The sequence below is a fragment of the Prionailurus viverrinus genome, chromosome X (assembly GCF_022837055.1).
Source record: "Prionailurus viverrinus isolate Anna chromosome X, UM_Priviv_1.0, whole genome shotgun sequence".
Classification (NCBI taxonomy): Eukaryota; Metazoa; Chordata; class Mammalia; order Carnivora; family Felidae; genus Prionailurus; species Prionailurus viverrinus.
Window position 1 is genome coordinate 31,793,317 of NC_062579.1, and position 12,391 is coordinate 31,805,707.

A 12,391-nucleotide genomic window follows, 5' to 3' on the forward strand; every position below is an offset into this window, starting at 1 on the left:
TGGGGGAATGTACGCGCCACCGTCGATCACAATTGCCTCTGTAACTGTCACGCTTCCCCGCAGACTGGCCGCCCCATGGGAGTGGAGGCCAAGCTCCTTCACTCACCATCACACCCCTGCGCCTGTACCAGGCACAGAATGGGTGCTCAGAAAATATTTGGCAAAGAAATGCCCTGGAAAGAGAGGGACCGAAAGTCACAACCTAGGGGGTGGGGGGGAGACTATAGCTCCACAAGCAAGTGACAGCTGCTTCAGTGGAGGACCCAGTAGGTAGGTAGGAGCCCAGGGCGAGTAGTGGGGGTGGGGGTTGGGGGGTGGGGAAGGGTAAAGCTGGGAGTTGGTAAAGGCTTCCCAAGAAGGTGACCCCTTCCAGCAGAATTAAAGGGACAGGAAGCGTTTACCAAGTGGGTAGGGCAGGAAATTATTCCAGGGAGAGCAATGTCGTGAGCAAAAACCCAGACCTAAAATGGCAAGGAACAGAAAGAAAAGGGGGGTTGGCAAGCGGCGTCAGAGAAGGGAGGTTCCGGTTCGATGCCCCTCTCTGCCGCAGCCTGACTTCCTGTCCCGGGACTGCCCGTCCGAGACGCCCAAGGCAAAAGCGAGTTTTTCTCTGGCTTTCAAGGTGAGCTTTGCTCTCTCTCGAGGCTCAAGAACCTGAAAAATGATGTTTGTAGCCGGGGGGCGGGGGGGGGGTCGAAATACCTGAGAACAGCTTAGGTAAACAGCCAGGGAGGCTGCCTCTGGAGAAGAGCCCACCCAAGGCTTGCTGGAGCTTGTGCCTGGCCCCGCCCACGTTCTCAAGGCCGCCCTTGAGCTGAGGGTGCGAGGTGCGGGTCTAAGCAATGGGCGGCTCTGGGGCGGTGGGGGGAGGCTCAATTTCTCACATTTGCCAATTTCGGTAAAGGATATCCCTTCTACCACAGCCGATTCGAAGCTACCGACTTGAAACTGAACGCAGAGGCAGGGCAGAGAATCACAAACCACGCTGACTGCGCTCCCCGGCTGAATGAGCAACAGCTCCCCGTTTCTGTCCAGGGAGGCCTAAGTACAGAGGGCCAGGTTGGGGAGCAGAAGAATCAGCAGGAAGGGGCGGGTTGGGAGCCTCCGCCGCCCCCGGGGCCCATCAGCTGAGCCGAGGTCCTAGGACAGGAGGCGGCGCTAGGTGCCAGAGGGCAGCCCAGGGTGTCGCTGGTTGGGCTGGCCCAGCGATCGTTCATGTGCTTGCTCTCTCCGGGGGCTCTCTAGAACTCAGGCTGACAAAGCGGACGCTGGCTACATTGTTCGTTGAGGAGCCTGTGTGAGTGCAGATCTGGAACTTTCTCCTGCAGGTGTCCAGGGAGAGCAGCTGTGAAGGCTTGCCACAGGCTTGGCTGCCCTGGGCTGGGGTGGGGGGTGGCAGTGGGGGGGCTGCAAGACCAGCCCAGCGCGGGAGAACTGCTCACAGAAGACAAGACCCCCATGGCATCAGATGAGAGGCTCCCGGACCACAAGTGGCTCTAGGGCCCCCCTCCTTCTATCGAGAGACCCCTTGGAGCAGGCCTGGGGCCCCGGAGGCAGAGGCCATTCCCCGCCTGCCTACCCTCAGATCACTTTCCCCCACTCCCATCCCCTCCCGGCCTCTGCCCCCACTGATCTGAGATGCCCCCCTTTTTTTCTCTTCCTTTTCTTTGTACAGAGAGGGGAGAGCAAGTGCTGCTCAAACCTGTTCCTCTCCAGGAATTGGGGAGAGGTAGCCCGAACGATGCCCCACGCGCGGCGGAAGACGGGCTGGTTCCCGAAGCCCTGTATGGTCCCTCTGATAACCACCGCGGCGGCTGTTCCTCACGCTGGAGGCTCATTAGGGTTCCTGGGGCCAGTCCAAGAAATTGCCAAGGACAAGACAGGCAGCCTCCGCCTGGAAACTCCGCGGAGCCCGCTCCCCTCAGAGGCCCTTCCTTCAGCGTGAGCGAGGGGGTGAGTTCCGCTGAGCTAGAACCACGCCTGACAAGTGACATTTTGACGAGAGACGCGGTGACGAGTCCCTGGGGAGGCTGTGGAGTCTGGTTCCTGCAGACGGTGTCTCCCCTGAGGCGGTCTCCGTGCTTGAGTGCTGAGTGTGTGTGTGTGTGTGTGTGTGCGTGTGTGTATACACATCCTGCTTCTCTGAGGAAGATTCTCCGAGCTCCGCATGCAAGCTTGACAGAGGCCCTCCCGAACACCCACGGCAGCCACGGCCGTGGAGGACAGATGGGGCAAACCAGTCCCTGGCCGCTGAGCTCAGGAGATCGCCCCCTGGGGTCGGCCTGTCCTTGCCCTCTGGGACTTGCTCCCGGCCAGTCCCCTTCGGAACTGCAGACCCTACCCGGGTGGGGCCAAGGGAGGGAAGATCCAGCCTCTAGGTGGCTAGCGAAATAAATAAAACAGGGTCTGTCTCTTTAGAGAGCTTGAAATCTGGGCGCCGTGGACGACGGTGGGGGGCATGTGCTCCAAAGGAGCAAGGTCACGCGACAAGCCTTCTGAAAGACGTGGCCTATCAACTTGGAGAATGCCTAGGCCGACAAAAGCCCACAGTGACGGGGCAGGAAGGAGGCTGGGCTTGTCTTCCAGCAAGGGCCTGTGGCGGGGCATCAGAGCGCCTTCTGTGGGGAGCGGGTGGAATGAACCTGGAGAGAAGCAAAGGATCAAAGGAGCTCCAGGCGGGACAGTGTGCCAGCCGCCTGGTCCCCCGAGTCCCCTTCCAGACACTGACAGGCAGCCTCCGCCTTTCCTTGGTGTTTTGCAGGGAGCGCAGCGAGGTCACACGCGGTCCCCTTACTAGATGGCTGTCAGTGTCTCAGGGTCCCGGCCTCTCCTGAGCCCTGGGGTCTTCGAGGGCCCATCTTACTCCTCTTCCCCGAAACAGCCTTTCAAATCCAGGCAAACCTTGGACGGCGACTAACTTGTTCTGCGGGCGTCCCACAAGACAGGCCGGCTTTTCTAATAAATTTTAACTTGATAAACGAGCGATGTCTTGCAACACAAGTCGACCGAGCCGCCGCATGTCACGTGATCACAACGGAGCCAAGCGTGCCGGCAATCCGCTTTGACATACGAGGGCTTTGCATTACAAGCATGTTTCTAGAACGAATTACGCTCGCAAACTGTATTTGAAACAGCGGTGGTTTGGGTTATCTACTGCGGCCTGAGAAGCACCCCGAACGTCATGGCTTAAAACGGCCGTTGACTTCTTCGCACGGCTGATGGGCCGGCGTGGCTCGGCGGGTGGTTCTTCCGTCGCCCGTGGCATCAGCTGGGGTCACTCCTGTGACTGCACCGGGTCGGGAGTCTGGCTGGGTCTGGGCCACCCCCGCCGGCCTCATTCACATCTTTGGCAGCCGGTGCTGTTGGCTGAAGTGTTCTCCTCCGCTCGGTCCCTCCCCAGCAGGATAGCTGGGGCTTGTCAGCTGGCATTCTCTTCAGGGGACCGAAAGCAGACACCATCAGACCTCTTAAGGCCCCCGGCAACATTTCTACTGCATTCTTGTTGGCCCAAGCAAGTCACAAGGCCAGGTTCAAGGGGAGGGGAAATAGACTAGCTCTTTCTTCTTCTTCTTCTTCTTCTTCTTCTTCTTCTAAATATTTATGTATTTCTGAGAGAGAGAGAGAGAGAGCAAGCTGGGGAGGGGCAGAGAGAGAGGGAGACAGAGGATCCGAAGCGGGCTCTGTGCTGACAGCAGAGAGCCCGAGGCGGGGCTTAAACCCATGAACCGGGAGATCATGAGCTGAGCTGAAATCAACAGTCCCACACTCAACCCCCCGCCCCCGAGCCACCCAGGCGCCCCTTTCCTCTTGATGGGAGGAGCATCACACACACACACAGGGATGGCAAGAAACAGCCACAGCCCTTGTACCTCAACTCCTTCTGCCTGCGTAGCCCACGCGCTTTCGGAAGCTCCTGACGGGCCCCAGGTTCTCTCTTCAGAGCGGTCCCTTCTTCTCTGAACTCGCTCTGGGTTGGGCACATCCCTTTCAGGCCTGCCCAAGACCCTCCCTCCTTCAGTGGGGCGGGAGTCATCAGAGCGGCACGGGGTATACATGGCTTGCAGAGGAGATCTGGGCGGTGGGCTGAGACCAGAGCAGGCTCTAACCTCTAAGTCAGCCTCCAGATTGACTGGGGCCAGAGGACAGGGTGAGGGAGAGGGACCTCCCGACCGAGGATATTTAGAGCTCCCCTCATCCGAAAGGCCCTTAGGAAAGGAAGCTTCCTGGCTGGTAAAGACTCCGGAAAACCTGTCACACAGCAGAACAAAGCGTTCTTTAAAAACCCTAAAGACTCTCCACGTCCCAGCTGGTCACTTGGAGCAAACACTGCTGGTTAGGAAACTCGTAGTGCTTAGTTGGCAATTAATCACTTAAAGCCCTGTGACGTCCTGCATATTGTCGGGGGTTGTTATTTAACTCTGGCCGTGTTTATGCTGCCAGGCGCTGGGTGGAGCCTCTAAGACAGACTGCAGGCTGGCCCAGAACACCTCCTTCCTGGTGTGTTTTTTTTTTTTTTTTTCCTAGAACAAGTACATTACACTTTCATAGCAAGATAAAAATGTTGTGAACAAATTCAAGGAGCCCCTGACAAAGATGTTCATCGCAGTATTATTTATATTAACAAAACCATGAGAATAGCCTCAGTGTCCAGCCACAAGCAAATCGCTGAAGAAATCACGACGAATTTGATTTATGATGAATTCCATGGGGCGCAAATTCTGAGGCCACCCAAAATGACGCTCCGTAAGAGTTTTTAATCGTGGAGGAAAACGCTTATAATAAACTTGAGATGAGAAAGCAAATGGCGCATAAAAATTTTAAAGGGCTTGATCTAATTGTGATATGTGGAAATCTGCTGAGAAGAGCTTAGCATTTATTAAGCACTTACTATATGCCAGCACTTAACAAGAACCAGCTCATTCCATTCTGGCAACATCCCTATACAGAAAGGACTATTCATATCCCCATTTTATTATTTTCTTTAAGATTTTATCTTTAAGTAATCGTCACACCCAACGTGGGGCTCGAACCCACAACCTGAGATCAAGAGTCGCACGCTCCCCCAGGGGCGCCTGGGTGGCTCCGTCGGTGGAGCGTCCGACTTCGGCTCACGGCATGATCTCACAGTCTGTGAGTTCGAGCCCCGCGTGGGGCTCTGTGCTGACAGTTCGGAGCCTGGAGCCTGCTTCGGATTCTGTGTCTCCCTCTCTCTCTGCCCCTCCCCTGCTCATGCTCTGTCTCCCTCTGTCTCAAAAACAAATTTAAAAAAAAACATTAAAAATAAATAAATTTAAAGAGTTGCACGCTCCCCCGACTGAGCCAACCAGGCGCCCCTCACCTCCCCATTTTAAAGACGGGAAAGCTGAGGCACAGAGGAGTAAAATAACTTCTCTAAAATGCCACAGCTCGTGTTAAAGGGCACCGACTTGAACCCAGAGAGCAAGGTTCCTCTCCACACACGAGAGGCTGGAAGGAGCCGCGTTAAAATGTTAACGGCGCTAATGTCTGCCTAGGGAATTACAGGTAGTTTTTACTGTCTTTGTTACCCTTTTCTGTCGGTCCTAAATTTTCCACAATAGGGCATGATTTACTTTGATCGCTGGGAAGAAATAATAATTATTTTAAAATAAGAATAAAAACAAATGGGATCCCTCGCCAGCAAAACTCTACCCCCAGGACTTAAAGCTTGCAGCCTTCCTTTGATGTGCAGACCGGCCGTCCAGGCTCCCGCTGGTTCCCCGTCTTGGCTCTCCTCCTTGGGAGGCAGAGGCAGAAGGCCCCCCCCCCCACCCCGCTCTGCTCTTAGCAGCCCTTCACCAGCATTTGACCGGACTCCCCGGGTCCTAAATGATTACAGAGAGGCAACTGCTTCCCCCACACAGAGCGCACCCCCCCCCATCCATCCCACCCGCGCACCCCCCTGGCTTCACGGCCCCGGCATCTGGCGGACACGTGTGTCTTATCCCCACTCCTCCCGGCGCGGACCGTGCCTTGCACACATCCTGCCATCACCCACGGCGGCCGGGGTCTCGACATAGATAACCGCGTCTGAAAACACATCCACCCGGTGGCTGCCCGACGCGGCGAAGCCCAGAAACGCTTGGGCGGTGCAGACAGCTCAGGAGGTGATGGTGGGAGGGCGCATCGTGCCAGACCCAGACGTCCTACCCGGGTGGGGGGAATCCAGAGAAAAACCGTACCTCCCGGAGGAGAGACACAGGATGGGCCACTATGAGGCTGTCGGCTTGGGGGGCAGGGAGGAGAAGAAGGAACGCCAGAAACTCTTCCTGAGATAGAACCTGGAGGTGGGGCCTCGCCATTACTCACAGCCAGGAGGTCATCTTCGGATTCATTGACATGCAGTCCAAACCCCAACGGGATTCGCTTTGTCCCTGTGAATGTCAGCCGGTATTTATCAGTCAGTCAACAAATATTTATTGAGTCCAGGGCAGCAAGTTACAAGGTACTTAGGTTAGGGCAGGAGGTATAGCGAGCCTCCCATCTGCCCCGCTGGCTCCCCACCACACGCGCACGCGCGCACGCACATTTTGTAACTGCTGACGTAGGGACTTTGGACGCTGGTTTTGGTCGATTTCATATGGTTTCGAGGGATGGTTTACAAGCTGTCGGATCCAGCGATAGATGGATCATTGTCGCCCAATCCTTCTCCCCTCCCTGCATTAGAATGATCCCACCCGCACCCCTTGGACGTGTGACTTTGCAGATTTTCTCACCAGAGACGGAGTACATGTCCCCACCCCTTGACTTTGGCATGAGCTGTTGGGAGTCGGGATACAACTAGAGGTTTGCGTCGCGCGTGCAAAGAGGGACCAGCCTCCTGGTGCTTCTGTCAACATTGCGAGGAAACCAGGGCCCAGCTACCCGGAGGGCCCAAGGAACCAACCAGACCGCCCCCCACCTCACCCTGGGCTTGCCGATCTAGAATCGCCGCGGCTAAATCATCAGGCTAAGCACTTGAACGTCCACTGTCTCACTCTGTCAACAGCTCCGTGAGGTAGGGCCCTTTTCACAGATAAGGAAACTTGGGCATGGTGACGTCACCCAACCAAGGCCACACGGCTAGGGAGCAGCAAGTAAGGACTGAACTCAGCAGCGCAGCTGTGGAAGCTTCCAGGTGAGCCACTCTGCTGAAACGTTCCTCTCACTCTCTCCTGAGTCCGGGCAACTTCATCAGCCGGTAGATTCTGAGCTCCTGGATCAAGTCTAGGCCAAAAGGGACATTCCTCACCTGTGGTGACCTGGTAGCTGTGTTTCATCTCAGCCTCTGGCTGATAGAGACTCTGGAACATTCCTGCTCACTACCACCACCACCACACTCCCCTGCTTCAGAGACCTGGGACAAGTGACCTTCAGCCCCCGGCCGCCAGAGCCGGCCTCTGGCCCCATGATACCCCAGGAAGTGCTGGGGATCGGCCTCCTGGTCGCCCCCCCCCTTCTCTCACACTGGAATTGGAAACCTCTGGCAAGGGATAAGATGACCGCTTTATTCAACCTCCCGCCAGGACCATAGGTTCCCTGAGTCACAGCCACCAGGGACAAGCTCTGGGGCCTTATCGGACTGGGGACAGGGGACTCTCAGAATAAGGCTTCCCCAGACTGAGACCTGAAGCAAAGTGTCTTGGGTTTGCACCAGGAGAGGTCTCTCTTCATTCCATGGCCCTTGAAATATCCCTAGGGTTGTCTAACACTCCTGTGTGCATACGGCTAATGTGTACCCAGATAACATCTTAATTTTAGCCAAGCACGAACTCATACCGAGTTCAGAAAATGGTTACACCGTCCTTCACTTTTCTCCAGTCCCTTCAAGCCCGCGGGGCGCAGAGCTCTCTGAGTTAGCACGGGGTTTGACTCTGAGCAACAAGGATCAAAAACAAGAACGGCTCAGATGAGCCGAAGGCGTCTTTCTTCTCAAATTCCAAGCTAGGCAGTCGGGGCTGGTATGGTGGCCTTGCTCCCTGAACCCCCAGAGGCTGTGGCAGGTGGTATTTTCCAGAGGGGCCACAGCAGTGTCTCTCATCCCTCGTGTTCTTGTGCAATGCGACTTCGACATTCCTCCCGTCAAGGACGGGGGAAGTCCGTTCCCCTCCGCTGGACTGTGCACGTGATTGTGACAGTTTGCGCCAATGGAGTTGGAAGAAGTGATGCTAAGAGACTTCTGTGAGTGGATCTTCAAAGGTCACGCGGTTTCCTCCTTGTTCCCCGAACATTCCTGCCTGGGGCTCGTGGAAGGCATCCAACGACCCCTGAGGCCGCCATGCTGTGAGGACGCCAAGCACACAGAGAAGCCGTGCATAGACGCTCTGGCTGGCACCCCCAATCTTTAGTAATCCGTTTCGGCCTCCAGACCGGCAAGTGAAGCTGTCTTGGGTCTTCCAGACCAGCCCTTCAGCCGGCTGAGTACCACTGAGTGACCTCAGCCGACACCACCAAGAGTGAAAGAATTGCCCAGCCAAGCCCTGCCCGAATTCCTGACCCACATAATCTACGAGCACAATAAAATGCCTATTTTAAGCCACAAAAGCCAGGGTGGTTGGTGAACACACCGAAAGTAATGAATCCTGTTCCATCACATTGGCTAGTATTTCGTGGCTTAGCCATACCTAACAGTAAGAGAGGGCGGGAAACATCGTGTTTCTTCTAGATGACTGTGTGCCTAACCAAAAATCAGAAGTTCTAGTACCTAAGCAGCTGAAGAAAATGAATATTATAGCAGTCTGGCAAAGCATCCAAAATTCCTTCACCCCCTCCTTCTTCCCTCATCCCCCACCCGGCTATTTATTTCCACACCTTCAGGCCACCCCAGGGTCCTAACCTGAACGTCAAGTCTGAAGCCGTAATTTTTGGTGCTAACCAAGCCCCTGTCTCTTTTCTTTCTAAAGCCCCCTTCCCACAAAGTATGAGGTAAGACAAAGATAGGGGCAGGGGCAGGGGATCTGAGCTGCCGCACACATTAACATCTGGGGGCGCCTGGGGGGCTCGGTCGGCTAAGCGTCCAGCGCTTGATTTCCGCTCAGGTCGTGATCTCGCGGTTCGTGAGTTCGAGCCCCACGTCAGGCTCTGCACTGACATCGCGGAGCCTGCTTGGGATTCTCTCTCTCTCCCTCTCTCTCTCTCTCTGCCCCTCCCCCACGTGTGCGTTCTCTTGCTCTCTCTCTCTCAAAATAAGTAAATAAGTAATTAACATCTGTAAGGATGCCCAGCACTGGCCCCTCTAATCCTTGCTCTAGGTCAGGGCACTGCCCTTATCTTGGTTTCCCAGATGAAAACACGGGCCCAGAAAGCTTAAGTGCCTCATTCAAAGTCACACAGCTAGGAAGTGGCAAGGACAGAAGGGCTGCGGCAGCAGCTGTCACAGCTCATCCTGGAGCGCGAGGTCAGGTGCCAGGCCCCGGGCGACGGCTGTGTAAACACCAAGCCCAGGCGTGTCCCTCCCCTGAGCTCCTAGGAATTTCTGCGCCACCCACCATGGAGACGTTGTGTCTGTCCTTCCCGCTCCCGCAGGATCGCCAGCGAATGTGCCTGAGGGCGGGAGGCCAGAGGTGTGTTGGCTCATCCGCCGCCTCGGCCACCAGCAGCTGCCTCGATTCCTGAGAAGCGGGCAGGCTCCACAGTGGGACCCGCAGCTGGTGAGGGGTAGAGTGGCCACCGGGAGGGGTTTCTCTTCCAGCTCAGGCTGGGTGGCGTGCTGGAGCTCCAGGCCCGGCCCGAGCCTCCCACCCGGCTCCTCTCAGAGGCGGACTCACTGCCAGGCAGTCAGGCAGGTGGGGGCAAGCCCCACCGCTCGTAAAGCATTGTGCTTTGCTATGTAAAGAACCTTCTCAAACAATGAACAAGTCCTGGAGAGACATGGTGGTGATACTTGCGTAACTGGACGCTTAAAAACGGCTAAAGTAGGGGGCGCGCGGGGGGGGGGGGGGGAGGGGGTGCCCAGTCGGTTGAGCGTCAGACTTCGGCTAGGGTCCTGATCTCGCGGTCTGTGAGTTCGAGCCCCGCGGCGGGCTCTGTGCGGACAGCTCGGCGCCTGGAGCCCGTTTCAGATTCTGTGTCTCCCTCTCTCTCTGCCCCTCCCCCGTTCATGCTCTGTCTCTCTCTCTCTCTCTCTCTCTCAAAAATGAATAAACATTTAAAAAACTTTTTAATGGTTAAAGCGGCAACTTGTATGTAATTTACATTCCACCACAATGGGAAAACGCCCCCAAACTCAGTGGCTTGAAACAGCAACCATTTATCGGTTCACGAGCCTAGAGCTTGGGCTGTGCTGGGCTGGGTGGTTCGACCGGACTCACCTGGGCTCACGCGAGTAGCTGTGGTCAGCTGGCAGGTCACGTGGCACTGGCTGGTCTCGGAGGGCCTCACTCATGCCTTGTGGCCAGGGCTGGCTGTCACCCGCGTGGGCCACATACCTCCACCTGCCTAATCCAGGGCCATGTTGCTGTACCCCAGGTATATTCACACGCGGACGGTTGCAAGGGCCTCAGAAACACCAAGAAAGGGCAAGCCCCGGTGCAAAGGCACTTTTGCAACCTGTGCTAATCATATCGGATCGCGTCCCGTGGCCAATGCGAGTCACACGGCCAAGCCCGGAGTCAGTGTGGGAGGGGGACTACAGCAGGGGTAAAATGCAAGGGGCCGTGAGAAAATTGAGGGCCACGACTGCCCCCCAGCTTGTCCACGCACAACGTACGTCTGTCACTGCACAGGGGCGTTGACTTTCCAAACAGAAAAGAAAGCTGGTTGCCCAAACCAGCAGCTACTTTGGCCATTAAAGGCACAAGATGCCCCCAGGCAGGAGTACAGCTTCCGGAAATGAAGGCCAGCGATACTGAAGGTCCTAGCATGAAGTCTTCCCACGGAGACCTACAACACGGCCCGCATCCTCGGCTGGGGGATTTCTGCAAAGTGTGAGTGGGGGAGGGGGGGTGAGGTCAGGCGAGCAGGGTGACCCCAGCTCTTTCCCAGTCTGGTGTGTGGAAATGCCAGCCTCCCCCAGCCCATTCATCCCCTTGCAGAGAAACTGTGATTCCTGGGTCCTGCTCCCATCAACAGCGATGTGGCGAAAAGCAAGGTTTGAAGGGGGAGGGATAGGTGGGGAGAAGCAGGCCGAAAATGACCCCTTCCACCATTTTCTTTGCTGCCTTGTCCCAGGAAAGAGCGGCCGGAGAACGGCGGGCCGCTGTTCCCTTTTACGGGTGACCTACCTCTCTCCTGGGAGGAAGCCGAAGGGAGGGCCAGCCACCACGGCTAACTGGGTGACAGGAAGGCAGCCACACCCACAGCAAAAGCCTGCCCAGAGACGTGGAGAGCCTGGGTCAGCCCATCAACCACCGCTGAGTGACCTTGGCCAAGTGACAAAGCCTCATGCAGTTTCTTCATAGAAGTGAAATGACTGGACCGAGCCCTCCTACAGGGACGTCCTGAGGATCCTCCACCCAAACCCTCGCGTGCAACAGCGCAGAGCACAGCGAAGATGCAGGTCTTTCCAAACGGCTCTCTCCCCCACGCCACAAGATCGCCTCTGTGACCCAGGCCAAGGTAACAGGGCCTCTAGGTTGCTTTTCGTCCCATGTCTGAGCAGCACATATAACATCCGAGGGCCGTCCTGGCAATGGTGCTCCCGGTCTCCTGATTCCAGAGAGCCTCCGTCTCGCCTGCCCGGGGTGGGCTCCCCAAATCTCCACTGAACAGCGTCTAAGGACGTCCCGACGGTCGCTCGAAATCCTATTTCCCACTCGTTGTGGCAGGGGAGGGGAGGCGACCCTGACGAGAAGGAGGTATGGCCTCTGTGGCGGGGAGAAGGGGTCACCAGCCACTGTCACCTGCAGCTTCCAGAAAGCAGGCCCGATCGTGGCCCCACGCGCTGCCTCTCCAGAGTGCGGGAACCGAGCTGTGGAAAGCATTTTGACGTTTCTCTTCCCTGGACCTCCCCACCACGCAAAATGCCAGGCAGGAGGAAGTAGAGACAAGAGAGCATTTTTTAACGACTTTGTGTAGCAGCAGTCCTGCATCCTTCAGAAAAAAAACAGAATTCAGATTCCCAGAGACTAGAGAAAGAATATGAGGCCGGGAGATGATCTCTATTCCACGAGGCAGACCAACCCACCATCTCACACACACACACACACACACACACACACACACAGCATTCCCCACGCCCCTGGGCTCACCAGGCTTCACCACTGGGCACCCTCAGTTGTTCTGGGCTGACCCGCCTCACACCTCAGGTCACCAGGGTGCAAGACCCCAGGCTCATCTTGCATGTTGACTTGACGAACACTGCCCCCACCTGGTTCAGTTGGTTTATTGCAAGTTCATTGGTCTCCCCGCCCTCCAATCGGACGGATCATGTTTTTCCGTATGTTAGTTACATAAT

General features: G+C 56.3%; 1 long non-coding RNA gene across 1 annotated transcript; it reads left to right on the forward strand.

The window, feature by feature from the left end:
* The first annotated feature begins 565 nt into the window (after positions 1-565).
* LOC125157752 (uncharacterized) lies at positions 566-3,039 on the forward strand. The gene is made up of 3 exons (XR_007149057.1): positions 566-622; positions 1,676-1,953; positions 2,762-3,039. It is a non-coding gene; the product is annotated as an uncharacterized LOC125157752 (long non-coding RNA).
* Positions 3,040-12,391: the final 9,352 nt, after the last annotated feature.